This window comes from Bos indicus, chromosome 16, assembly GCF_029378745.1.
Source record: "Bos indicus isolate NIAB-ARS_2022 breed Sahiwal x Tharparkar chromosome 16, NIAB-ARS_B.indTharparkar_mat_pri_1.0, whole genome shotgun sequence".
Taxonomy (NCBI): domain Eukaryota; kingdom Metazoa; phylum Chordata; class Mammalia; order Artiodactyla; family Bovidae; genus Bos; species Bos indicus.
This window is the reverse complement of record NC_091775.1, coordinates 60,948,675-60,974,471: the sequence shown is the minus strand read 5'-3', so window position 1 is coordinate 60,974,471 and position 25,797 is coordinate 60,948,675. Positions and strand designations below refer to the sequence as shown.

General features: G+C 39.0%; 1 protein-coding gene across 7 annotated transcripts in view; it reads right to left on the bottom strand.

Annotated features, from left to right (window-relative positions):
• Positions 1-25,797, bottom strand: part of RALGPS2 (Ral GEF with PH domain and SH3 binding motif 2) — a 167,074-nt gene that overhangs the window by 129,795 nt on the left and 11,482 nt on the right. The window contains exon 1 of one of the 7 annotated variants that reach the window (XM_019976325.2): positions 1,735-1,966. The exons of the other annotated variants lie outside the window; for them this stretch is intronic. The gene's annotated coding sequence lies outside the window, so the exon portion shown is untranslated. Of the gene's footprint in view, positions 1-1,734; positions 1,967-25,797 lie in introns of those variants that run through there. 7 annotated transcript variants of the gene reach the window in all.

The following is a 25,797-nucleotide window of genomic DNA, read 5'->3' as shown; positions in this document are numbered from 1 at the left end:
AACAAGAGAAGCCACGGCAACAAGCAGCCCATCCACAACTAGAGCGCAGCCCCCACTCGCCACACCTAGAGAAAAGCCTAAGTACAGCAATGATGAGCTGGCGCGGCTGTAGTTTTTTTTTTTTTTTTTTTTAAAGGAATCTTTCTATTTCTAGCAACATGGCTAAAAAATGACAACAAGGGATATTTAGAGATGGGGGCTTGGACTCTGACACCAGTTGAACAGAAAAATCAACCAAGAGATGAGGACAGAGACACATATACTATCCTCTCTACCCCATCCACACACAATTTTAACCAGAATAAAACCAGAGAGACTGATAGTCTACCCAATCAGTGATAAGATGGTTTACAAAACAATTCTGGTACAGAAAGATAAGTACCTGTATGTCTTTGCCTGGGCTTAATATGGTGGCTGGAGGAGGGTGCCTACGAAATGAAAATCTGTTATCCTAGGCATGCTCCAGCATAAATACAGCAATTGAATTTATACTACCAGCAAGGTCCAAGACCTTCAAGATAAGATATTCACATAAAATATGTACACAAGCCAATGAGATGTACACAACCCAAAGCAGATGAAGGAAACAAAATTTGTGGGAAGTAACATTCCTTCAATCCAGGCAATGTGGAATTCTGAAAATAAGTTCTCACTGTCAAGATCAAAACATAAATATTTATGTTAACTGTGATTAGGATGATTAGTGATTTTAGATTGTCAATGTGTTTATAAGTTTAAAATTAACCTCTATTTAATAACTTTTTAAAATAATGACCTACGTTTACATAAAAAAATTACTTCTTTTATAGACAATCCTATCATTTTGTTTTATACACTGAAATACACAAAACACTGTAATAACAAATCAAAGCTAACATTTATGGAGTGCCTGCTATCCAGTAGGTCCCACTCTAAGCATTTTTCCACTAAAAAATCACTCAATGATCAAAACAAATCCTACAAAATTATTACATTATACTCCCGTTTTTAGAGATGAGTGGAAAGGTAACTTGCCTAAGCTTACACAGTAGAAACAGGCAGCTAGAAGAAGAAAAAGGGAAGGAGGATGGATGGACAGAAAAACAAAAGATAGCAAAGATGGATAAACTGTTGCACAGATAGAACAAAAACTTGGGGTGGGGAGGGAGGAGGTAAAAAAGAGAGGGAAAGGAGTGGAGAGGGACGGTAGGGGGACAAAACGAGGGAAGTGGGGGTTCAAAGAAGAGAATCCAAAAGTTTTTCCTTCCTCTGAGCAGATTTATAATACAACTAGAGGGGAAACAGAAGACATCAGGGAATACTACAACTTACTACACAGTGATTCAGCTTCAAGAGTCACATGATTTCTAGAGGAGGAAATATCTTTAGGTTTACCAAATAAGACAGGTTGAAGGGTTTGAAGAGAAGGGGAAGTAAAACACCACCACCAAGGGTGCAAATTTAAAAGCAAAGGTGGCCCAGAGAGAAAGTATGATGTGGACAGACTTGCTTAGTGGGGACAACCTTTCTGAGTTATTCTGAAAAGGTTCAAAGAAGTGACAGGACCAGACTGCAGATGGTCTCAACTGTTAAAAGGAGGAATTGAGATTGGAAAGGAAAGGCGCTAGGAACCATTCAAGTTTTCTGAGTAGGGAAATGACCTTAGGAAACTAAAACCAGTATTTCAAGGATTACCATGCCAGGGGTATGCCACTGAGCTTTATGGAAGGTGAGTAGTAAAAAACACGCTCTTACCTTCTGCCAAGAACAGCGAAGCACTTGAAATGATGTGCAGACCCCTTTCCTACCCAGGCTTCTCCAATCTCTGCTCTCCAGGACCCTCGCCTAGTCTCCTGGTTGTATAAAAAGCCCTTGATCACACCCTATCCCCTTAACTGCCATCACCTTCACCCTCCATCACCAGTTTCTAATTCAGAATACCTGATGCTGTGAAAATAGCAACTTTGGATGACATTTAAGAGAAAAAAAATCTAACAAAATTCATATTCATTTGTGAACACTGGCTCCACCCATCCTGAGGGGTAGTGAGAGCAGTTCAGTGGGAAAACCGTAAGACAGTAATACTAATTCTAGAACTTTAGCTATGTGCTGTTGCGTAAATTATGTAATCTCTGAACTTTGATTTCTCTGTGTATAAATAAGAGACAATGGGCTTCCCGGATGGCTCAGTGGTAAAGAATCTACCTGCCAATGCAGGAGATGCAGTAGACACAGGTTTGATCCCTGGGTCAGGAAGATCCCCTGGAGGAGGATATAGCAACCCACTCTAGTATTCTTGCTGGAATAATCTCATGAACAGAGGAGCCTGGCGGGCTACAGTCCATGGGTTGCAAAGAGTCGGACAAGACTGAGCACTCATGCATAGTCATAAGAAACAATAAAGTGTACATCAAAGTGATTTTGTGAGAATTATATGTAATCAAATAGGAAAAATTCAATGCATGTAGAAATGTTGAGTATAATAGCAAGAACACAAATTTTGGAGTTGGAAAGCCCTGGCTCAAATTCTAGCTTGGGCACTTGCCAGCCAGCTGTAAGGCGTTGGCCAAGGAACTTTGCTAATATTTAGACAGAGGCTCAAAGTCCATCTATCAGTGATGGGCTTAAAACAAAACAAAACAAACATAAAAACAAGTAACCCACCCCCCTCCCCCTGCAAAAAAATATCCACAAAAAATTAAAAGGAAAGGAAGAGGCAGATCTCAAATAACCCTTCTTTAAAATTCCAGAAGCATGTGAAAATTACAATATAAATTAATGAATTAGAAAAAATGGTAAACTATGCCTCTAAATGAACCATTTTGAAAGCATATTTTAAGACACAAGTACGACTGAAGCGACTTAGCAGCAGCAGCAGCACACTGGAAAAGAAATGTACTGAACAATTAAAAATTTCTTTTACTTAAAAAATATTAATTTCTTAGAAGTGCTATGTGTATCACATGTTAATAACAACTGTTATCTTTCAGCACAAGAAGGAGATACCTACAAAACAGTCTCCAACACTAAATCACTGCATTTAATGATGAGAGGTCTCTTAGGAGAGACACCACTTTGCATGCTGGCTGGCTAACTTCCAAGTGTAAATTAAACATGAATGTTGTAAATTATTTTATAAATTTATTCAAAAGTCCACTGAAATTATCCCATGTATCCTTAGTAGTACAGAATAAGTGATAAGATATTCTAAGCTATACTTAATTCTTAATCAAAGGATAACAAGCATTTTCAAACAATAGTAATTCACATGGCAAGAACACCCTGAAACTGTAAGAAAAACAAGATGTGCTGGAGAAGCTTCAATCACTGTAAGCCAACCACAAAGACAGGTTTAGCAATTTCACACACCACCCAGGTTGAGGGGGAAAAAAGACAGTGTTTAAACTAATCTACATATTTAGAAATCTTCTGTCAAAAGAACTTAATAAACTGTTTCCCAGCAAGACTGTTTACTAGATCACTTCCCAAATTACTGTTTAAGTTTAAACGTCTCCATGTTTTTTTCCAGGCATCTATTTTATTTAGAGATATTTTAGGTACATATTTAAGATATGTGAGAAAGATGATTTTCAAAACAAAGCAAGCTGAGACCTTAAATTAGAAGGAAGAAGATAGGGATAGCAGAAAAGTATTTCACTTAGCACACTGCCACTTTAACAGCCTGCCTGAAGCAGGGTTACAGCATATATTACAGGCAACGATGAAAACAAACTAGCCCGCTTAAACCTCCCTATCTAAAGACTCAATATAAGTTTTTCAGATATAATTTTGTTGCATTTCTACTAAATTGTACATATAATGGGATGAACCATTTATAAACTGGCCCAGAGCTGCACAGAAAACTTGTATGTCTATGTACCTAAATGGCCTAAAACTATCTGTAGGGGAGGCGAGGCTTTCAAATTAGATATTAAAGGGGGATAATCTATTGAGTAATGCCTTTAAAGGTTATACTCAATCTCTAGCATAAAATGTTCATAAAGATAATCTACCAAGATTCTAATACTTAAGAGGGGATTTCCCCGGTGGTCCAGTGGCTATGACTCTGCGCTCCCAATACAGGGGTCCCAGGTTTGATCCCTGTTCAAGGAACTAGATTCCACATGCCTCAGTTAAAGATCGTGCGTGCTGCAAGGAAGATTGAAGATCCCGTGTACAGCAACTAAGACCCAGTGCAGCCAAATAATTAAAAAAAAAAAAAAAAAAGCTCCAAGATCTCCTATATGACTTGGCCCAAAATATAAATATAGGTTAACTAGAAATTCCATTAACAGAAAGGAAGCTCCAAGCAAAAAGATACCCTGTCCCTCAAACATCTGTTTTTGTGTTTTGGTGGGTGTGTGCGCATTTTGGTCAGAGGCTCAACTCAGAAGACTAGCCCATAAACGTCCATTTAATTCATAAGACTACATGCTATTTGAAAAAAAAAAAAAACATACTGCACAATATTGGCAAATAAAGCATAAAGACAAGTCAACTGAATCAGAAGTACATTTACGTATTTGGCAAAAGTGTGTCATTGTAGGCCTAGAAATGATTAGAGAAAGGAACTCAGCCTGTTAGTATTCAAATAGTGGAAGAGAAAGACAGCATGGTGAATCAGTGTGGCAGAAGCAGGACAGACATCAGAACTCTATGTCCAAGCAAAGACTTCAGGTGGGGCAACCGTACAGCCGCAGCGCCTCCCTTAAGACACAGGGGAAAAGGCTCTATAGACAAGGGCAGGGAATTCCCTGGCGGTCCAGTGGTTAGGGCTCTGCGGTCTCATAGTTGAGGGCCTGGGTTCAATCCCCAGTCAGGGAACTAAGATCCCACAAGCCACGTGGCACAGCCAAAAAGATTTTTTTTAAAAGGAATAAATAAAAAGGAGGACAATTAAACAGCCTGGACATTCAGGAGATTCTTAAACCTGAAATGTGAGGCTGACTGAACACCAGGGAACAATCTATAGGCAATGGAACACTATGCAGTCACTAAAAAACAAAAGAATCCTCAATGATACATGCAGAAATGTCCACAACTTACTGCTAAATCAATAAAGCAATGTGACAAAAAAGGTATTTGAGGTATAATCCCTTTCGGCTGTCATTATCATTGCAGCATGGAAGAGAACCTGTACCAACACACACTAAAATGGGGCTGTCTCCAGGTTTACACATCAAGTTTTCCCTAACTTTGGCTTACCGGCATATTTTAAACTTTCCCACAAAGACTTCAATTTTTGAAAAGTAAAAAAACCCCAAAAAACCAGTGTCTTCTCACAGACTGCTTATTAGCTGCAAGAGGAAAAATAAACAAGTATACTGTGATGAAACTGGACAATGCCTTGACCTGAGGAGCAGACAGACATCGTGTGTCTCTCATGGGATACTCTGGGACACACCACTTACAAGTACTTGAGCTGCGACTGCACAGTTCAGTTCAGTTGCTCAGTCATGTCCGACTCTTTCCGACCCCATGGACTGCAGCACGCCAAGTCTCCCTGCCCATCATCAACTCCTGGAGTTTACTCAAGTGCATGTCCATTAAGTCAGTGTTGCCATCCAACCATCTCAACCTCTGTCATCCCCTTCTCCTCCCGCCTTCAATCTTTCCTAGCATCAGGATATTTTCCAGTGAGTCAGTTCTTCATATTAGGTGGCCAAATTACTGGAGTTTCAGCTTCAACATCAGTCCTTCCAATGAATATTCAGGACTGATTTCCTTTAGGATGGACTGGTTGGATTTCCTTGCAGTCCAAGGGACTCTCAAGAGTCTTCTCCAACACCACAGTTCAAAAGCAGCAATTCTTCAGAGCTCAGCTATCTTTACAGTCCAACTCACAATCCATATATGACTACTGGAAAAACCATAGCTCTGACTAGATGGACAGTAATGTCTCTGCTTTTTAATATGCTGTCCAGGTTGGTCAAACTTTTCTTCCAAGGCGTGTCTTTTAATTTCATGGCTGCAGTCACTATCTGCAGTGATTTTGGAGCCCCCAAAAATAAAGTCTCTCATTGTTTCCCCATCTATTTGCCATGAAGTGACTGGACCAGATGCCATGATCTTCGTTTTCTGAATCACCATTGAGCTTTAAGCCAACTTTTTCACTCTCCTCTTTCACTTTCATCAAGAGGCTCTTTAGAAAAAAAAAAAAAAAAAAGAGGCTCTTTAGTTCTTCTTCACTTTCTGCCATAAGGGTGGTGTCATCTGCATATCTGAGGTTATTGATATTTCTCCTGGCAATCTTGATTCCAGCTTGTACTTCATCCAGCCCGGCATTTTGCATGATGTACTCTGCATAGAAGTTAAATAAGCAAGGTGACAATATACAGCCTTGATGTACTCCTTTCCCTATTTGGAACCAGTCTGTTGGTCCATGTCCAGTTCTAACTGTTGCTTCCTGACCTGCATATAGGTTTCCCAAGAGGCAGGTCAGGTGGTCTGGTATTCCCATCTCTCAGAATTTTCCAGTTTGTTGTGATCCACACCGTCAAAGGCTTTGGCATAGTCAATAAAGCAGAAGCAGATGTTTTTCTAGAACTCTCTTGCTTTTTCCATGATCCAGCAGATGTTGGCAATTTGATCTCTGGTTCCCCTGCCTTTCTAAAACCAGCTTGAACATATGGAAGTTCATGGTTCATGTATTGCTGAAGCCTGGCTTGGAGAATTTTGAGCATTACTTTACTAGCATGTGAGATGAGTGTAATTGTGCGGTAGTTTGAACATTCTTTGGCATTGCCTTTCTTTGGGATTGGAAGTGAAAACTGACCTTTTCCAGTCCTGTGGCCACTGCTGAGTTTTCCAAATTTGCTGGCATATTGAGTGCAGCACTTTCACAGCATCATCTTTCAGGATTTGAAAGAGCTCAACTGGAATTCCATCACCTCCACTAGCTTTGTTCGTAGTGATGCTTTCTAAGGCCCACTTGGCTTCACATTCCAGAATGTCTGGCTCTAGGTCAGTGATCACACCATCGTGATTATCTGGGTCATGAAGATCCTTTTTGTACAGTTCTTCTATGTATTCTTGCCACCTCTTCTTAATATCTTCTGCTTCTGTTAGGTCCATACCACCTCCGTCCTTTATTGAGCCCATCTTTGCATGAAATGTTCCCTTGGTAGCTCTAATATTCTTAAAGAGATCTCTAGTGTTTCCCATTCTGTTGTCTTCCTCTATTTCTTTGCACTGATCACTGAGGAAGGTTTTCTTATCTCTCCTTGCTATTCTTTGGAAATCTGCATTCAAATGGGTGTATCTTTGCTTTTCTCCTTTGCTTTTCACTTCTCTTCTTTCACAGCTATTTGTAAGGCCTCTTCAGACAGCCATTTTGCTTTTCTGCATTTTTTTTGGGGGGGGATGGTCTTGATCCCTGTCTCCTGTACAATGTCACGAACCTCCGTCCATAGTTCATCAGGCACTCTGTCTATTAGATCTAATCCCATGAATCTATTTCTCACTTCCACTGTGTAATCATAAGGGATTTGATTTAGGTCATACCTGAATGGTCTAGTGGTTTTCCCTACTTTCTTCAATTTAAGTCTGAATTTGGCAATAAGGAGTTCATGGTCTGAGCCACAGTCAGCTTCTGGACTTGTTTTTGCTGACTGTGTAGAGCTTCTCCATCTCTGGCTTCAAAGAATATAATCAATCTAATTTCAGTATTGACCATCTGGTGATGTCCATGTGTAGAATCTTCTCTTGTGTTGTTGGAAGAGGGTGTTTGCTATGACCAGTGTGTTCTCTTGGCAAAGATCTATTAGCCTTTGCCCTGCTTCATTCTGTACTCCAAGGCCAAATTTGCCTGTTACTCCAGGTGTTTCTTGACTTCCTACTTTTGCATTCCAGTCCCCTGTAATGAAAAGGACATCTTTTTTGGGTGTTAGTTCTAAAAGGTCTTGTAGGTCTTCATAGAACCGTTCAACTTCAGCTTCTTCAGCGTTACTGGTCAGGGCATAGACTTGGGATTACCATGATACTGAATGGTTTACCTTGGAAACGAACAGAGATCATTCTGTCGTTTTTAAAACTGCATCCAAGTACTGCATTTCGGACTCTTTTGTTGACTATGATGGCTACTCCATTTCTTCTGAGGGATTCCTGCCCACAGTAGTAGATATAATGGTCATCTGAGTTAAATTCACCCATAACCTGAACCTAATCTCAAGGAAATAGACAAACCTAAACTGAGGAATGGTCTTTAGATAGTCTTTTAAAAATGCCACTGTCATGAGACACTAAGAAAAGTTGAGGAACCATTACAAATGAAAGAAAACGCAAAGACACATGATAACTACACCCGCTGTATTGGACTACAGTAAGTGCTATACAGATGTTATTGAGGGCAATTCAGAAACCAGAATACAGACTGAAAATCAAAGTACTGTGTCAGTTTCCTGAATTTGATAACTATATTGTGGTTATATAAAAAAATAAATTTGCTGTTAAGAAATACAATCGAAGTATTAAGAGATAAAAGGGTATGAGGTATGAAAACTAATCTCAAATATTTCAGAAAAACAGCATATATGTGTGTGTGAGGGAGAAATAAATCAATTACAAAGTAAATAGGGCAAAATGTTGAAAATTGATGAATTTGTACAGAGGGTAAACAGGAGTTCTCTTTATTGCTCTCATAATTTTCTTTTTGGTTTGAAAGTCTTTCAAAGTAAAAAGTGAAGGGAATCCTACAAGTTCTTCTGAGTTATACAAAACCTTATTGGCCTTAAAATCTTCATTTCATAGTGTGTGTATGATCAGTCACGTCCAGCTCTCTATGACCCCATGGACAGCAGCCCAACAGGTTCCTCGGTCCATTTCCGGGCACGAATACTGGAGTGGGTTGCCATCTCCTCCTCCAAGGGATGTTCCCAACCCAGGAATTGAACCTGCATTTCCTGTGTCTCTGTACTGCAGGCAGATTCTTTAGTACTGAACCAGTGGGGAAGTCCCAAAAATCTTCAACTTGTAAAATTTCAAAGAATAAGGTCCATTTCTAATAAAAAGTATAACTCTTTCCACCAATAGATGGCGCTAGTGGCTATTTATTTAGTGTCACTTTCAACCTCAGAGCCAGAAACGATCTCATGAACAGCGTTCTGGAACTAAGCTACATAAACCCTCAAATATTTCTGCCTCATGCTACTACCAAGAATAACACAGATGAACATTATTTAAGAGGTGGAAAGGTACTCTGGAGATCTCCACTTGGAGTACATTTCAAAGCTCCAGGTCTTCATTTTAATATTTGCCCCTCTCAACCCAGGGAATGCCATTATCCTTCCCTAGGAGAATCACTGCTGTAGTAATTTACTATAAAGCAACGTGAAAGCACTGTATCCTTCCAATGTGCAAGAAAAAAAAGGGGAGGGAAGAAAAATGGAAGTAAAGGAAAGAAGGAGTGGGTGAGTTTGCTAACCCTTTGCTTTATTCCAATCTCCTGATTTTACAGCTAGACAACAATCTAATGGGAGGGAGGTCATGTGATCTGGCCAAGCTCACATCATTAAAGGGACAGGTAGCTCTTAAACACAAGCCTTCTATTTGCTAATCCTTGGTGCTTTCTACAATGCCAAATTACCCTCTTCCTACTAATCCTTAACTGGATGTTTAAGTACTGTGGAAATGTGGGAGTGGTAGAGGGTAAAATATCTGGTTTCTCTCTTTCCACTTCTAACAGAAGTTCATTAGGTAAACACAATGACAAAGGAAAACACCATGTACAAAGGCTAGGGACAGTGAAATCCTTTGTCACTGGCATTCAGGGAACTGTCAGTAGTGGAGTACAATATAATTAGAGGGTAAAATGTAAAAAAGAGTGATGGGAAGCATCAGGAAGTGAGTCTGGAAAAGCTGGTATAAAGGGCAACGTTTGCCACAGCAAAAACAAAAGCTTGGACTGGAGGCAATAAAAAGACAGTCCTTATAAATGGGACTATTAAATTACAGGATCTTACAAGTCTCATTAAGAAGATATACACACATATACATACACAGTGATAGAAAGACTTTCCTGTTGAATTCATAAACCTCAACAAATGGGTACCTGTGTAATTACTTCAAGTACAACAGATCCTCAATGTTTAAGAGCGATCTGTCTCAAGACATCTTGAAATATTCCCAAATTTGAGAATGTTGCTGCTGCTAAGTCGCTTCAGTCGTCTCCGACTCTGTGCGACCCCATAGACAGCAGCCCACTAGGCTCCTCTATCCCTGGGATTCTCCAGGCAAGAACACTGGAGTGGGTTGCCATTTCCTTCTCCAATGCATGAAAGTGAAAAGTGAAAGTGAAGTTGCTCAGTCATGCCCAACTCTTAGTGACCCCATGGACTGCAGCCTACCAGGCTCCTCCATCCATGGGATTTTCCAGGCAAGTAGCACATTAAAGTATAACTAATTTTTTTACTCCAACAGACTTTCAGTGATTCTAAAAAACCCTGAAATAATGTGGAAAATTCTGAAAGAGATGGGAATACCAGACCACCTGATCTGCCTCTTGAGAAACCTATATGCAGGTCAGGAAGCAACAGTTAGAACTGGACATGGACCAAGAGACTGGTTCCAAATAGGAAAAGGAGTACATCAAGGCTGTATATGGTTACCCTGCTTATTTAACTTATATGCAGAGTACATCATGAGAAACGCTGGGCTGGAAGAAGCACAAGCTGGAATCAAGATTGCAGGGAGAAATATCAATAATCTCAGATATGCAGATGACACCACCCTTATGGCAGAAAGTGAAGAGGAACTGAAAAGCCTCTTGATGAAAGTGAAAGTGGAGAGTGAAAAAGTTGGCTTAAAGCTCAATGGTGATTCAGAAAACTAAGATCATGGCATCTGGTCCCATCACTTCATGGGAAATAAATGGGGAAACAGTAGAAACAGTGTCAGACTTTATTTTTGGGGGCTCCAAAATCACTGCAGATGGTGATTGCAGCTATGAAATTAAAGGACACTTACTCCTTGGAAGGAAAGTTACGACCAACCTAGATAGCATATTCAAAAGCAGAGACGTTTCTTTGCCAACAAAGGTCCGTCTAGTCAAGGCTATGGTTTTTCCAGTAGTCATGTATAGATGTGAGAGTGCCGTGAAGAAAGCTGAGTGCCGAAGAATTGATGCTTTTGAACTGTCGTGTTGGAGAAGACTCTTGAGAGTCCCTTGGACTGCAAGGAGATCCAACCAGTCCATCCTAAGGGAGATCAGTCCTGGGTGTTCATTGGAAGGACTGATGCTGAAACTCCAATACTTTGGCCACCTCATGCGAAGAGTTGACTGATTGGAAAAGACTCTGATGCTGGGAGGGATTGGGGGCAGGAGGAGAAGGGGATGACAGAGTATGAGATGGCTGGATAGCATCACCGACTCGATGGACATGAGTTTGAGTGAACTCCAGGAGATGGTGATGGACAGGGAGTCTTGGTGTGCTGTGATTCATGGGGTTGCAAAGAGTCGGACACTACTGAGCAACTGAACTGAACTGAACTGAATCCCTAGTTATTTGCAAGTTGCAAACCAGACTCTTTTACATCATGAATTTATTAAGCCACCACAGAATCTTACAATTTACCCCAAATTCCTTTCTAGATGTACTGTCTTCTACTTCTCTTTGATCACCAGAACTAGTTGCCTCCTGCAGCATAAACAGTCCTCACAACCAAAGTTACTACACACACAAAAAAAAAACCAGAGAATAACAAATGTGCCTACCAGTGGCAGACTAGGACCAAATATGTGCCCAGCAAAATTACGAATTATCAGATCATACACCCTCCCAGTCATTCACTGAACAGTGAAAACCATAAGTGTTAATTTGTGAAAGATGGAGCTCTATTCTAGCAGCAACTGACTAGCCAAAAAAAGCATCACGTACTTTAATAGCAAAGATCCACTGGTCTTTTAAAAGCAGCAATGCCTATAACAACATAAATATTAGCATAGCAACTTGTAGCTTACAACACACACCTTACCACAATTTTGGCAGAAGGATTTCAAGAAATCTTGTGTTACTAGATTTACAGCCTAGTTTTCCATTCAGATATTTTATTAAGAACTGAGAGTACTGGATCTCTGAAGATGTTTGCTCCTGCCTAAGTTCCTGGGGCCACCCAATGACCAGAGGAAGGGAATTGCCTGCATAAAGACTGACTTGATGTAGGGACTGGGACATTCATTTATTTTAACAGCCCCCTGAGATAAATATTATTACATTCAACTTAGGAAACTGAGGCTCACGGAGGTTAAGAGGAGGAATATCTCTTAAAAGTAAGGAACTCTCTCCTAGAATTTTCCTTCTTCCATCCTTATCCATACCTTTCCCTTCCAAAGGGAAGGATTCTCTACAAGTCTCAGTCACTACAATTCCTCCGTATTTACTTATGTCTGTCAAGGAGGAAAGGTGAGGATGGCTTTCACAGAGAACCTGATATTTGAGATGAGCCTTAATGAGCAAATATTGGGCAGATGGAGGGTAATGGGAAGGACATTCCTGACAAGAGTAAATAATACTTGCAAAGACAGAAGAATGGAAGAAATTGGCATGTCAGGACAATGCTGGTTAATGTGCTGCAGAAAAAGTGCGCATGCGTATATGTGTGCGTGTGTGTACGGAAATGAACAATAACCTATGAAGACAGACTGGCGGCAGATCACGAAATATTAACAACAGCCTGGGAAGAAACATGCACTTTATTCTCTAAATCAAGATTTCTTAACTGAGAGATCACGAATTAAACCCTAGGGCCATGAAATGCCCTGCTCCCCAAAGTATGAAAATTGTGTGATAAACACACACACACACAAACTCATTTTCCTGGATCTGCAGCTATCAAATGATTTTCAAAGGAACTCAGAAATAAAAAGTGGTTAAGAACCACTATTCTGAATGACTGGGAACCACTGTATAATTTTTTATAGGCAGACATGTGTGCCATAACACTTTCATTTTAGAAAGGTAGCTGGCAACATCTGTGGAGGTTGATGGATTAGAGAAAAGAACCTTAAAAGCAGAGAGTGATAAGAAGGTATTACCCTGCTCCAGCCAAGAGGTTATAAGTACTTCTATTAAACACACACACACAACCTAATTCCAGAGATTTTTCAAAGGTAAACTTGCTAGAATTTGTCAACCACCTGCATATGGGTTGTGATGGAGAAGGGAACCAAGCCTTTTTTTTTAACTCTAATTAAAGAATTAAGAAGTTAACTCTCTTTCTCAGTTAAAGCTCCTATCATCTACTTACCCTACACCATCATCAAGAAAAGCCATTCAATACAGCAGAGCAGCTGCAAGTGACAAGGTACCTCTTTCTTCCATCTGCAACCAGCCACCACTGGGAAACTAACCAGAAATGCCAAATGTTCCAAAGAGAAAATGCTGATGGCTTACAACAGGGGTTGGCAAACTATGATCTACAAGCTGGACCCAGGCTCATTTTTGTAAATTATGTTTTACTGGGATACAGCCACACTTCTTCATTTCTGTACTGTTTATGGTTCCTTTTATGCTACAAAGGCAGACCTGAATAGACGCAACACAGACTGTATGGCCTACAGAGAAAAAAGCCTTAAGTATTTACTATCTGGGGCCTTGATGGAAAGTCAGCCAACTCCTGGCCTAGAACAAAAACAGGGATAGATTCTATCTCAGAAAATACTCCTTCAGTACAACAGGTGGGATTAACATGTAGAAGGCGGCTATGCGTGGACTAAATTCAACTGTGTAACATCAGTCTTCTGGGTGCAGCTGTAGATATATTTGTATTAGCAGCAAACTACTTATCAAACTGAATATACAAAATTCCTAGTTTCCCTCTATTTGAAAAAATACCACTTCTCATAAGGCAACATATTAAGGGCCAATGTTCTCAACCCAATTCAAATCCCTGTTCATTTCCTTCATTCTTCCACTAAAACCTATTTTCTCTCTCCCCTAGGTTCTCTCTCTTTTTTTTTAAGTAACAAGAAAACAAAAAATACTAAGATCTAAGCATCACCATATAAACTGATTAAATTCTCCAATCTGAGAACCTGGGTCTCGGCCTATTTGTGGAATATTGGCAAAAAGTTAGCAAAGTAGGCATTAGCGAATCTTAAACATAAATTTCCGGAGAAGGCAATGCAAGCCACTCCAGTACACTTGCCTAGAAAATCCCATGGGTGGAGGAGCCTGGTGGGCTACAGTCCATGGGGTCGCTACAAGTCGGACACGACTTCACTTTCACTTTCACTTTTCACTTTCACACAATGGAGAAGGAAATGGCAACCCACTCCAGTGTTCTTGCCTGGAGAATCCCAGGGATGGCAGAGCCTGGTGGGCTGCTGTCTATGGGGTCGCACAGAGTCGGACATGACTGAAGCGACTTAGCAGCAGCAGCAGCAGCAAACGTAAATTTCAGATTATTTAAAAAACTAAATTTTAGTTCATTCATTAAAATTAAGCTCTACTGGTGGCCTCTATTAGACTAGGCTGGGAAATTATATGTATGGTGGTGGTAAGTTTTTAAAAACATTTTTAGATTTTTATTTATCGGCCGTGTCGGGTCTTAGTTGTGTCATGCAGGATCTTTGTTCTGGCACATGGATTCTCCAGCTGTGGCGCATGGGCTCAGTAGTTGAGGCGAGTGAGCTTAGTTTTTCTGCGGCATGTGGCTGGGATCTTAACTCCCTGAGCAGGGATCAAATTCATATCCCCTGCAGTGCAAGCTGGACTCTTAACCGCTGGACCACCAGGGAATTCCAAAAAATATATATTTTTTCTAAATGGTATGAGAACACAAACTTCAACATATCCAAATTGATCAACTCCCCACAGTTATATAAAAATTATTTCAAAAATAAGAGTCTCATAAATACATCATCTACACACATTCCCCAAAATCTAAGACACAATGTTCTCCAAAGGATTTTATTAAGCAACTTGTTTTACCAAGAATATGTTCGACATCAGTTCAGTTCAGTCCCTCAGTCGTGTCCAACTCTGCAACTCCATGAATCACAGCACGCCAGGCCTCCCTGTCCACCACCAACTCCCGGAGTCTACTCAAACTCATGCCCATCGAATTCAACATAGGAAGGTGTAATACCACAGGTTTCAAATAATAAGCAGCTAAACAGATTTTAGATATTCTATACTAGGATTTCTTAACCTTGGCACTACTGATATTTGGGACTAGATAATTCTGTGTGAGGAGGACTTGGCTATGCATAACAGGCTGTTTGGTAGTATCTGTGGTCTCTATCCACTAGACGCCATTAACTAGTTTTGGCAATCAAACATCTCCAGATACTCCAAATGTCCCCTGGGGGACAAACTGCCTCATTTGAGAACCACTTCACCAAATGAATTAAATTTTTTTAATTTTTATTTTTAAAAATACATTTAATGGTAGATATTGCTTTGCAAGTCAATTGTTTCACAGACATGTTAGGTGTCTAAGCTGGAAGGAACCTTGGAAATCATGTGGTCCAAACCATACATGTTACAGGTGAGAAAAATAAGGGCCACAGAGGGCCACTGGAACAGTTGTGATCTGAAGAGAGACAGGAGCCCATGATCCCCAGTTCCAGGTCAGGATACCAGGAGGACCAAAGAACCAATTCAATTCCACAGGTGCTTACTAAGCACCTCTTAATATTTTTCAAAGGGCACGCACTTTAATTTGATGGAGTTCGATTCATCGTTGTGTGGTTTTTTGGGCTGTGCTTTTGGTGTTGTACCTAAATCAAGGTTACAGAGATGTTGCCCTGTTTTTGTCTCCATGTTTTATAACTTCAGGTTTTACATTGAGGTCTATGATTCATTTTGATTTAATTTTTGTATACAGTACAAGGTATAGATGAAGTTCATTTGCTTATATATAGATATATATCCAATTGAGCCAGCATCATTTTTTTTAACAGACTATCTTTTCTTCAATAAATTGCCTTTGTACTTGCATTAAAATTCAGTTGTCCATATATTTATTGGACTTTTTTCTGGACTCTTCTATTCCATTGATCTATTTCTCAATCTTTATACCAATACTACACTGTTTTGATTACTTTAGTTCTGCAATGAATTGTGATATCAGGTAGTATTAGCTCTCCAAGCCCGTTCTTCTTTCTCAAAGTTGTTTTAGATATTCTGGGTCCTGGCCATTTCTACATGAATTTCAGAATCGCCTTGTCCATTTCTACAGAAAAAGCCTGCTAAGATTCTGATTGGGCTTGCAGTGAATCAATAACTCAACTGGGCAGAGCTTTCACCTTAGCAGCAATGAGTCTCTGACCCCATGCACAAAGAATGTCTCCTGCCTTATCTAAATGCTCTCTAATTTTGCTCAGCACTGCCGTGTAGTTTTCAGTATTGCATACATGTTGCTATTGTCAATGGTATCGGTTGTATTAAATTTCAATTTCTGTTTGTTGCTAGTATAAAGAAGTGCAACTGATATTTCTACATTGATCCTGTATCCCATAACTTTACAAAACTTAGCAGTTCCAGTAGTTTCATAGGTTCCATCAGATTTTCTAACAGTTGTGTTTAAAAAAGAAAAAAGAGATACTTTTCCTTTTTCCTTTCCATTCTAGGTGCCTTTTATCTTTTTTGCTTGCTTGACTGTAGTGTCTAGAATTTATAGTACAGTGTGGAACAGAAGTGGTGAGAGTAGACAACCTTGCTTCTGGTCTCAGGGAGAAATCATTTGGTTTTCCATCATTAAAAATACATTATCCGTAGTTTTGGGGGGATATGCTCTTTATTGGGTTGAAGAAGTTCCTTTCTAATCTTGTTGTGCTCAGGTATTATCTGGAATGGACGTAAGACTATTAAATGTTTTTATTTTTGCATTTATAGAGATGATTACATGGTTTTTCTTTTTTAGTTGGTTCATAGAGTGAATTACATTTACTGCTTTTTAAATGTTAAACTAACCTTGCATTCCTGAATGATTACTCCACTTGGTCATTATATATATATTTTTAATAAAATGTCGCCTTCAATTTCCTATAATTTAAAATTTTTGCATGTGGAATATTTTTGTGCAGACTTCTTTTCTCATAAAGTGTATATCTTGTTTAAGTATAAGGGTTATGCTGGCCTCACAAAGAAAATTAGGAAGCACTCCTCCTCTGCAATTTTTTCAAGTGTTTGTACAGAACTGATATAATTTATTTCTTAAATGGTTAGTAGAATTCACCATCTGGGCTTGAATGGTGTTTTGGGGGAAATATTTAAATGACAAATCCAATTTTTCTAAAAGATACACAGCCACTCAGGTTGTCTACTCCTGAGTATATGTCTTTGAACAATCTTTTTCTTGTTATAAAATTTACAGACATAAAGCTGTCTATAATACTTTCCTGTTGTCCTTTCATTATCTGTGGAGTCTGTAATGATGATAACTCTGAAAGTCTGGTTAAAGCTTTATCCATTTTACTGATGTTCCCAAAGAAGCAGTTTGGGGTTGTAGTGATTTTATCTACTATTTGTCTGTTTTCTATACATTAATTTCCACATTGGTCTATACCATTTCCTCTCTTCTAATTACTTTGGTTTAATTTGCTTTTTAATTTCTTAAGGTAGAAGTAGAGGTCATTAATTTGAGATATTTTTCTAATACAGGCATTCAGTGATATAAATTCCCCCTAAGTATTGCTTTAATGGAATCCCACAAATTCTGGTATGTTCTGTTTTCATTTTCATTCGGTACAAAACTTTTAATCTCTTTGAATTGCATTATTTAGTTTCCAAGTATTAGTAAATTTTCCAAAGTTTTCTGTTTCTAATTTAATTCCATTGTGATCAGAGAACATAAGATCTCAATCCTTTTAAATTATAGAGACTTACTTTATGACCCAAAATATGGTCCATAATGGAAAATGCTTTATGTACATTTAAAGAGACCTGAGAATAATACTCCGCTGCTGTTAGATGAAATATTCTGTAAATGTTAATTAGGTCAATTTTTTAAATTCTCAAGAAAGGGTATTGAAACATCCAGCTAAAATTGCATATTTGACTGTTTCTCCTTGGAGCGCTATCCATTTTTGAAGTTCTGTTCTTAGAGGCACAAATGTTTAGATCCGTTATGTCCTCCTGATTATCTGACCTCTTTATCATTTTTTAATGACATCCTTTATTCTTGGAAATATCCTTTGCTCTGAAGAAGTCTACTTTGTCTAATATTAATACAGTCACTCCATCTTTCTTTTTGACTGTTGTGAGTAGAGTGTATCTTTTTCCATCCTTTACGGTTTGCATCTTTATATGTAAAGCATATTTTTTATAGGCAAGGATATAGTTGAGTCTTGCTTTTTAACCCAATCTGAGAATCTCTGTTTAGACCATTTATATTTAATATGATTCCCAATCTGGTCAAATTTAGGTCTATTATCTTACAATTTGTTTCTATTTGTCCAAGGTTCTTTTTCTCCTTTTTTTAATGCCTTCTTTTGAATTAAATAAGTATAACTCTGACTTCACTTTATCTCTTTTGATGGCTTATTACCTTCAACCTTTTTAAAAATAGAATTGCTTCAGGATTTACAGCATATAACTTTCGACTTACCATGGTCTAACTTCAAGGGACAGTACCACTTCACATACAGTATAAGCCTCTTACGATAGTATACTACCTAGTATCACTATCTTGCCCACCTAATACTCTATAACTAGATGCTAACTCTTTATTAAAACGGGAGAGAAGCACTAGAATAATGTAAAAGAAACTGTAGCAACAAACTCAAACCTTCTCCTTGGCTTCATTTAAAATCGTAAATAAAAACTGAAAAAGACATAGATGCTTTCAAAAAAGCCTAAAACTATAACCATACCACCTGGGTTCATTTCCTAGTTCTGCTACTTACATACTGTATAATATAAAGCAAGACAGTTAGCCTTCCTGTTGCTAAGTTTCTACCTCTTTAAAATGAAGGTAACAACCGTACCTTCTTTAACAGTTAATTGTGATGATCCAATGAATTAATACAGGTAAAATACTTAGAACAGCTCCAAGCAACTAGTAAATGGTTGAAAAATAAAGGATATCCCTGAGATATTCTGGGTTTAGTTCCAGAACACTGCAATAAACTAAATATTGCTATAAAGCAAGTCATACCAGTTTTTTGGTTTTCCAGTGCATATAAGTCATGTTTATACTACGGTCAATTAAGTGTACAATAGCATTATGTCTTAAAAAAAGGACATACCTTAATTTAAACATCTTTTATTTCTAAAAATCGCTAACCACCATCTGAGCCTTTAGCAAGTCAATCATTTTGCTGGTGGAGGGTCTTGCTTCAATGTCAATGGCTGCTGATAATCATGTTGGTGGCTACCAAAGGTTGGGGTGGCTGTGGCAATTTCTTAAAATGAGACAAAGATGAAGCCTGACACAGTGACTGACCCTTCCTTTCATGAATGATTTTCTTGTAGCATGCAATGCTGACTGATAGCATTTTACCTACAGAACTTCTTTCAAAAATTGGAGTCAATCCTCTCAAACACTGCCACTGCTTTATCATTAAGTTTTTGTAATATTCTAAACTCTTTGTTAAAATTTCAACAATCATCACTGCTTCTTCACCAGAGGATTCTATATCAAGGAAACACTTTCTTGCTCACCCATAAAAAGCAACTCTTCATTCATCCGAGTTTAATCATGAGATTGGAGAAGGAAATGGCAACCCACTCCGTACTCTTGCCTGGAAAATCCCATGGACGGAGGAACCTGATAGGCTACAGTCCACGGGGTCATGAAGAGTCGGACATGACTGAGCGACTTCACTTTCACTTTTCACTTTCATGCACTGGAGAAGGCAATGGCAACCCACTCCAGTGTTTTTGCCTGGAGAATCCCAGGGACAGTGGGGCCTGGTGGGCTGCTGTCTCTGGGGTCGCACAGGGTTGGACACAACTGAAGTGACTTAGCAGCAGCAGCAGCAATCATAGGATTGTAGCAATTCAATCACACATTCAGGCTCCACTTACAGTTCTATTTCCACCATCGCTAGTTATTTCCTCCACTTATATCTTGAACCCTTTAAAGTCATCCAGAAGCAACTTCTTCCAAACTCCTATTTATGTCGATATTTTGACCTCTTCCAAGGAATCATGAATGTTCTTACTGGCAGCAAATATGGTGAATCCTTTCCAGAAGGTTTTCAATTTACTTTGCCTGGATTCATCAAAGTAATCACTATCTGTGGCAGCCATAGCCTTACATCTGTGACAGCTACGGGCTTCCCTGGTGGCTCAAACGGTTAAGACTATGTCTGCAATGCAGGAGACCTGGGTTTGATCCCTGGGTTAGGAAGATCCCCTGGAGAAGGAAATGGCAACCCACTCCAGTATTCTTGCCTGGAGAATCCCATGGACAGAGGAGCCTGGTGGGCTACTATCCATGGGGTTGCAAAGAGGCAGACATGACTGAATGACTAACACTTTCACTGATAGCCTTACAAAATATATTTCTTAAATAATAATGACTTGAAAGTCAAAATTACTCTTTGATCCATGGGCTGCAGAATAGATGTATTAGCAAGCATGAAAACAACACTAATCTTGAACATCTCCATCTCTTGGGAACCAAGTGCATTGTCAATGAACAGTAATATTTTGAAAGGAATCTTTTTTCTGAGCAGTAGGTCTCAACAGTAGACTTAAAATATTCAGTAAAACACGTCGTAAACACTGTTGGTGGGAATGTAAATTGGTATAGCCACTATGGAGAGCAGTATGGAGACTGCTTAAAAAATAGTTACCACATGATCCAGCAATCCACTCCTGGGCATATATCCGAAAGAGACAGAAACTAATTTGAAAAGATGCACCCCCCTCAATGGTCACAGCAGCACTGTTTATAATAGCAAAGACTTGGAAGCAACCCAATGACTATTAACAGATGAATGGATAAAGATGATGTGAGATTTATATAGTCGTATATTACTTAGCCATAAAAAAAAAAGGAGGAAATAATGCCATTTGCAGCAACATGGGTGGATCTAGAGATTATTACACTAAGTGAAGTAGGTCAAAGACAAATATCACATTATTTATATGTATAGTCTAAAAAAGTGATACAAATGAAATTATTTATAAAACAGAACAGACTCACAGACATAGAAAACAAACTTATGGTTACCAAAGGGGAACGGGAAGTGGAGGGATAAATTAGGAGTTTGGGATTAACAGATACATACTACTGTATATAAATTAGATAAACAACAAGGACCTGTTGTATGGCACAGGGAAGTATACTTGATATCTTGCAAGAACCTATAATGGAAAAGAATCTGAAAAAAAAATAACTGCTTCACTTTGCTGTACACCTGAAACACGACACTGTAAATCAACTATGCGTCAATAAAAGTTGTCTTGGAAAAAAAAACCACAACAAACATGTAAACCAATGTGCTACCATCAAGATTTTATTACGCCATTTGTACAGCACAGGGAAAGAAGACTTAGCATAATTCTTAAGGGCCACAGGATTTGAGGAAAGGTAAATGAGCACTGGCTTCACTTTAAAGATACCAGATACATTAGTCCCTAACAAGAGAGTCAACCCGTCCTCTGAAGCCAGGCTTTGGCTTCTCCTCTCTACCTGTCAAAGTCCTAGATGGCATCTTTTTCCAACAGTAGGCTGTTTTGTCTACATTGACAACCTGTTGTTTAGTGTGGCCACCTTCATTAGCTAAAACTTTTGGCCAGGTTGCTGCAGCTTCTTCATCAGTACTTGCTGCTTCACCTTGCACTTTTATGTTACAGAGACGGCTTCTTTCCTTAAACCTCGTGAACCAACTTCTGATAGCTTCAAACTTTTCTTCTGCAGCTTCTTCACCCCTCCCAGTATTCATACAACTGAAGAGAGTTGGGGCCTTCCCCTAATAGAATATTGTAACTGGTTTGATCTTCTGTTCAGATCCATTATGAACAATAAGGCTGGTTCCGCTTTCTTATCTTGGCTTTCAACATGTCTTCCATGCTAAACTTAATCATTTCTAGCTTTTGATTTCAAGTGAAAGGCATGCCACTCTTCCTTTCCCTTGAACACTTAAGAGGCCACTGTAGGGTTATTACTTGGCCTAATTTCAATACCCCATTTTTTTGGAATAGGGAGGCCTCAACAGATGGACAGAGATCAGTAGGGGTGGAGACATCAATGGCCAGTTGGTGGAGTAGACAGAATGCACACATTAAGCTCACTATGGTATATGGGGAAGGTTTGGGGTGTCCTAAAACAATTACAATGTAACATCAAAGTTCACTGATCACAGATCACCATAACAAATATAATAAGAAAAGAGCTTGAAATATTTTGAGAATTATTACCAAAATGCGACCCAGAGACAAGAAGTGAGCAAATGCTGCTGGAAAAAAGGCACCAACAGACTTGCTCATGGAGGGTTGCCACAAACCTTCAAACTGTAAAAAACAAAGTATCTGTGAACTGCAATGAAGCAAAATACAATAAAAGAAGGTATGTGAGTAAATACAGCAAGTCCCATTACTCATAAGGTGAATAAGACTATTTTTTAGTGCCCTGTTCACTACCTAAAATAACCCTGATTACTCAACCCACACACTAGGCTGCACTTCTCTAAGTGAATCTCCAAGCAAATTATTTCCTTAGGCTCTTTTAGTTGCAAGAAATTCATTCAAATTACCCTAAAGAGCATGTTATGTATGACACTACTCACTGAACACTGGTTATGATCTTACTATTGTTATTAAAACTTTTGTGTCATCTCATTTAATCCTGACATCAGCCCCATAAGGAAAGGTATCAATATTACTTATGATGCTCACTTTTTACACATAAGGAATGAGACAGAGGAGTTAAAACAACCTTTCCAAGGTCACACAAGTAGTAAAAGACAGAGCCAGAACTCTACTGCCAAAAGTCTGACACCAACGCCTGCACGCTTTCCTGGGGAAAAAACGGGATGGGGTCTCCAGAAGGGCAGGAGCCACAGAAGTCCTGGAGTAACCGGAGAGGAGTATCTACAGAGCCAGAGAGCACAATCTCCAGTCTCAGGCTCTGTGCCCATCCCTCTCTCACCACATGGCTTCCTGCTTACAATTTTGTGCTTCTCTCATCACAGATGCCTCATTCTCTTCTGGTTACCAACTGGCTTCCTCAACTCCTTTACCATTTCTGTAACTCACAGCTTCTGCTTATACTTAACTTTCCAGTCTCTTAAACTTTAGTTTTACAGGACTCCACACTAACGTTATCTTCCCAGCTTAGGCTCTCATGGCTCAGTGGCAAATTAACTCCATGTTCCCTATACATGGCTGTAATTTTCCCCACCAGACAATGCTAGGTTGTTAGCTGGTTTACAGATTAGCAGCCCTTAGGTCAAATGCCCACTCCTGGATCAATCAGGTGGAATACAGCTTTTATGTGGTTAAAAACATAGCTATTGAGGTCTATTCCTCTGCAATGTACTGTGCAACTGCAGGCACACCAGAATTATCAAACACATGTCTGGGACACTGAGTCAGCCAAGTCACCCTTCATCTGGGGCTCAAAGGTCTTGTCAGTATTTTTAATCTATTTAGTTATAGTAATTAAGCAGTCATAAATACAACTTTTGGTTGTTATTAAGGAGATCATATAATTTACAGCGTCACACAAGTAAGACATGGGACATAGGCCCAGTGATTGTTAAGTCGAGGGTGGCCACACGACAGCAACGATATTACGACTGAGACAAGGAAAGCCCATCATCGTCTATCATTTTCAATTCTGCTCAGACAGAAGTAGTAAACGTCAATAACCCTCTCCCTTCGTAGCTACGTCCACTGCACCGCACTGAACTGAAGCAGAAGAGGGGTCTAGATGCGCTGACACTATTACTACAGCCAATTCACAGCTGCTCACACACAGCACAGAGGCCTCAACAGTACTCTGGTTCCCCCAAGTTCAAACCTGCAGAATTATAGCTCAAAATATCCTTTTGCAGATGAGTTTGACCCTACACCCCTTGGCTTTTTCAATGGCAGGGGAAAGACTTTGAAATGAAAACTTTCTGCTACATAATTAGCTAAAACCAAGTAAGAGGGACAGAAAGGAAAAAGCAAACATATAACTTATCAATGCTACTTTCCTATCAATGTTGTTTTAAATCTTCTTGTTGGGAGGATAACCCAATACATATATAACTTACGTAGAAACCCCCTCCTTTTGGGGGAAAAAAAAAAAAAAAAAAACACTGGTTCTAAACAGTTTGGATTTTCCCTCCAATCTTCATTTACAATTGATCAATTTACAACCTTAAAAAGAAAGGAAATAGAGTGAGAAGCCAAAAGTCAGTAACAGTATATGTTATCCCTTAAATTTTAACTTGCTTTACTTCTAAGGACTGAATAATTTGGTCTCATTTTATCAAATTATTTCCAAAACCTCCAAAAACCCTTCGGGCCAAAGCATGCCAAAACTGATTGCTGTTGCTGTAACTTCAGTACTGCTGCTCCCTAAAGCTTATGTTCTTACCACCTTAATGAAACACATTTCCTAAGGACCACTCCTGCCCTCACTGAGCACATAACTCCCCCCTCTTCTCCTGCACACTGCTCTTCAATCTGACACATAACTACGTACAATCTCATGTGATTTACTGTGGTTTCATATAGAAGATTTCATCTCTCTCTCTCCTCTTCACCAAGAAGATGTAAACAACCAGTGCAAGATCTAGAACTTACTCCTCCAAGGATAACATTCGCAAGTACTGGGCTCACAGAAACCATTCAAAAACACTGCTGACAAAAAGAAGCAAGTCAAAAGAGGAGTTTCTTATCCAAGGGTATCTTCAAAACATTTCCCTTTTAATAGACTTACCCCTGGACCCTCAGCCCTAAGAAATGGGATCTGAACCACACAAACCTATTAAAAAATATATCCACAAATCTAAACTGTGAAAGAAAAGCAGCAGAGGTTATCCTAATGACAACTGACAGAATAAAAGCTGTATCAGTGAAACCTAAAATACATACGAATCCCCTACCTACAAAACCCTAAAAGCTACGAAGATTTCAGCACATTCACAGAAGAGCAGCTTAAAAGCAACAACAGAAAACAGACAGATCTGTCATGTAAGCTACTTCCAGGAGGCCAGAAAAGTTCTAGTCAAATCCTGAGACACCTAAATCAGAATTTGAAGAGGTCTAACGAATTCTTTACTCAAGTAACCCTAGAGATCTAGAGTAACCCCAGATACAAGAGAAGCTAGGCTGTGATTAGTACACTTGATCTTCACGGTCCTGAAAGGAGGAAGAGTTAAGAACTAATTCAGCCTAGTACTTTGCTTTTATATCTCCTCATCTAATCCTTACAGCGATCCTATGAGAATACTTCTATGCCCACTTCACAAACAGGGAGGCTGAATATTAAGAAAAATTAAGTAACTTGCCCAGATTCACACAAACTTTAAGCACAGGATTAAAACCATGGTCTATGTGGCAAAAAATTGTTTTAATTATTTGACTGATTCCAAGAATATTCAGATGCATTATTTAAGGCAATATGAAATCACAGTTGTAATGTTCATATTCCTCTTATTGCAAATGAATTAAGATATATATTTAATAGAAAATGCAACTGGGACTTTTTAGACTAAACCCAACCAAGACCCACTGCCATATTAATATTTTTCAAAAAGCACATCTGACTGTATCATTCATTACTTATTCAAAAAACTGCTAGTGGCCTCTAACTTTATGACAACTGGCTAACTATTTGGGTAAAAGGACAAAAACTAGATCTTACATTAAAATAAACAGGATGAATTAAAGATGAAAAATGTTTAAGGCATAAAAATACTAGAAGTAAAAC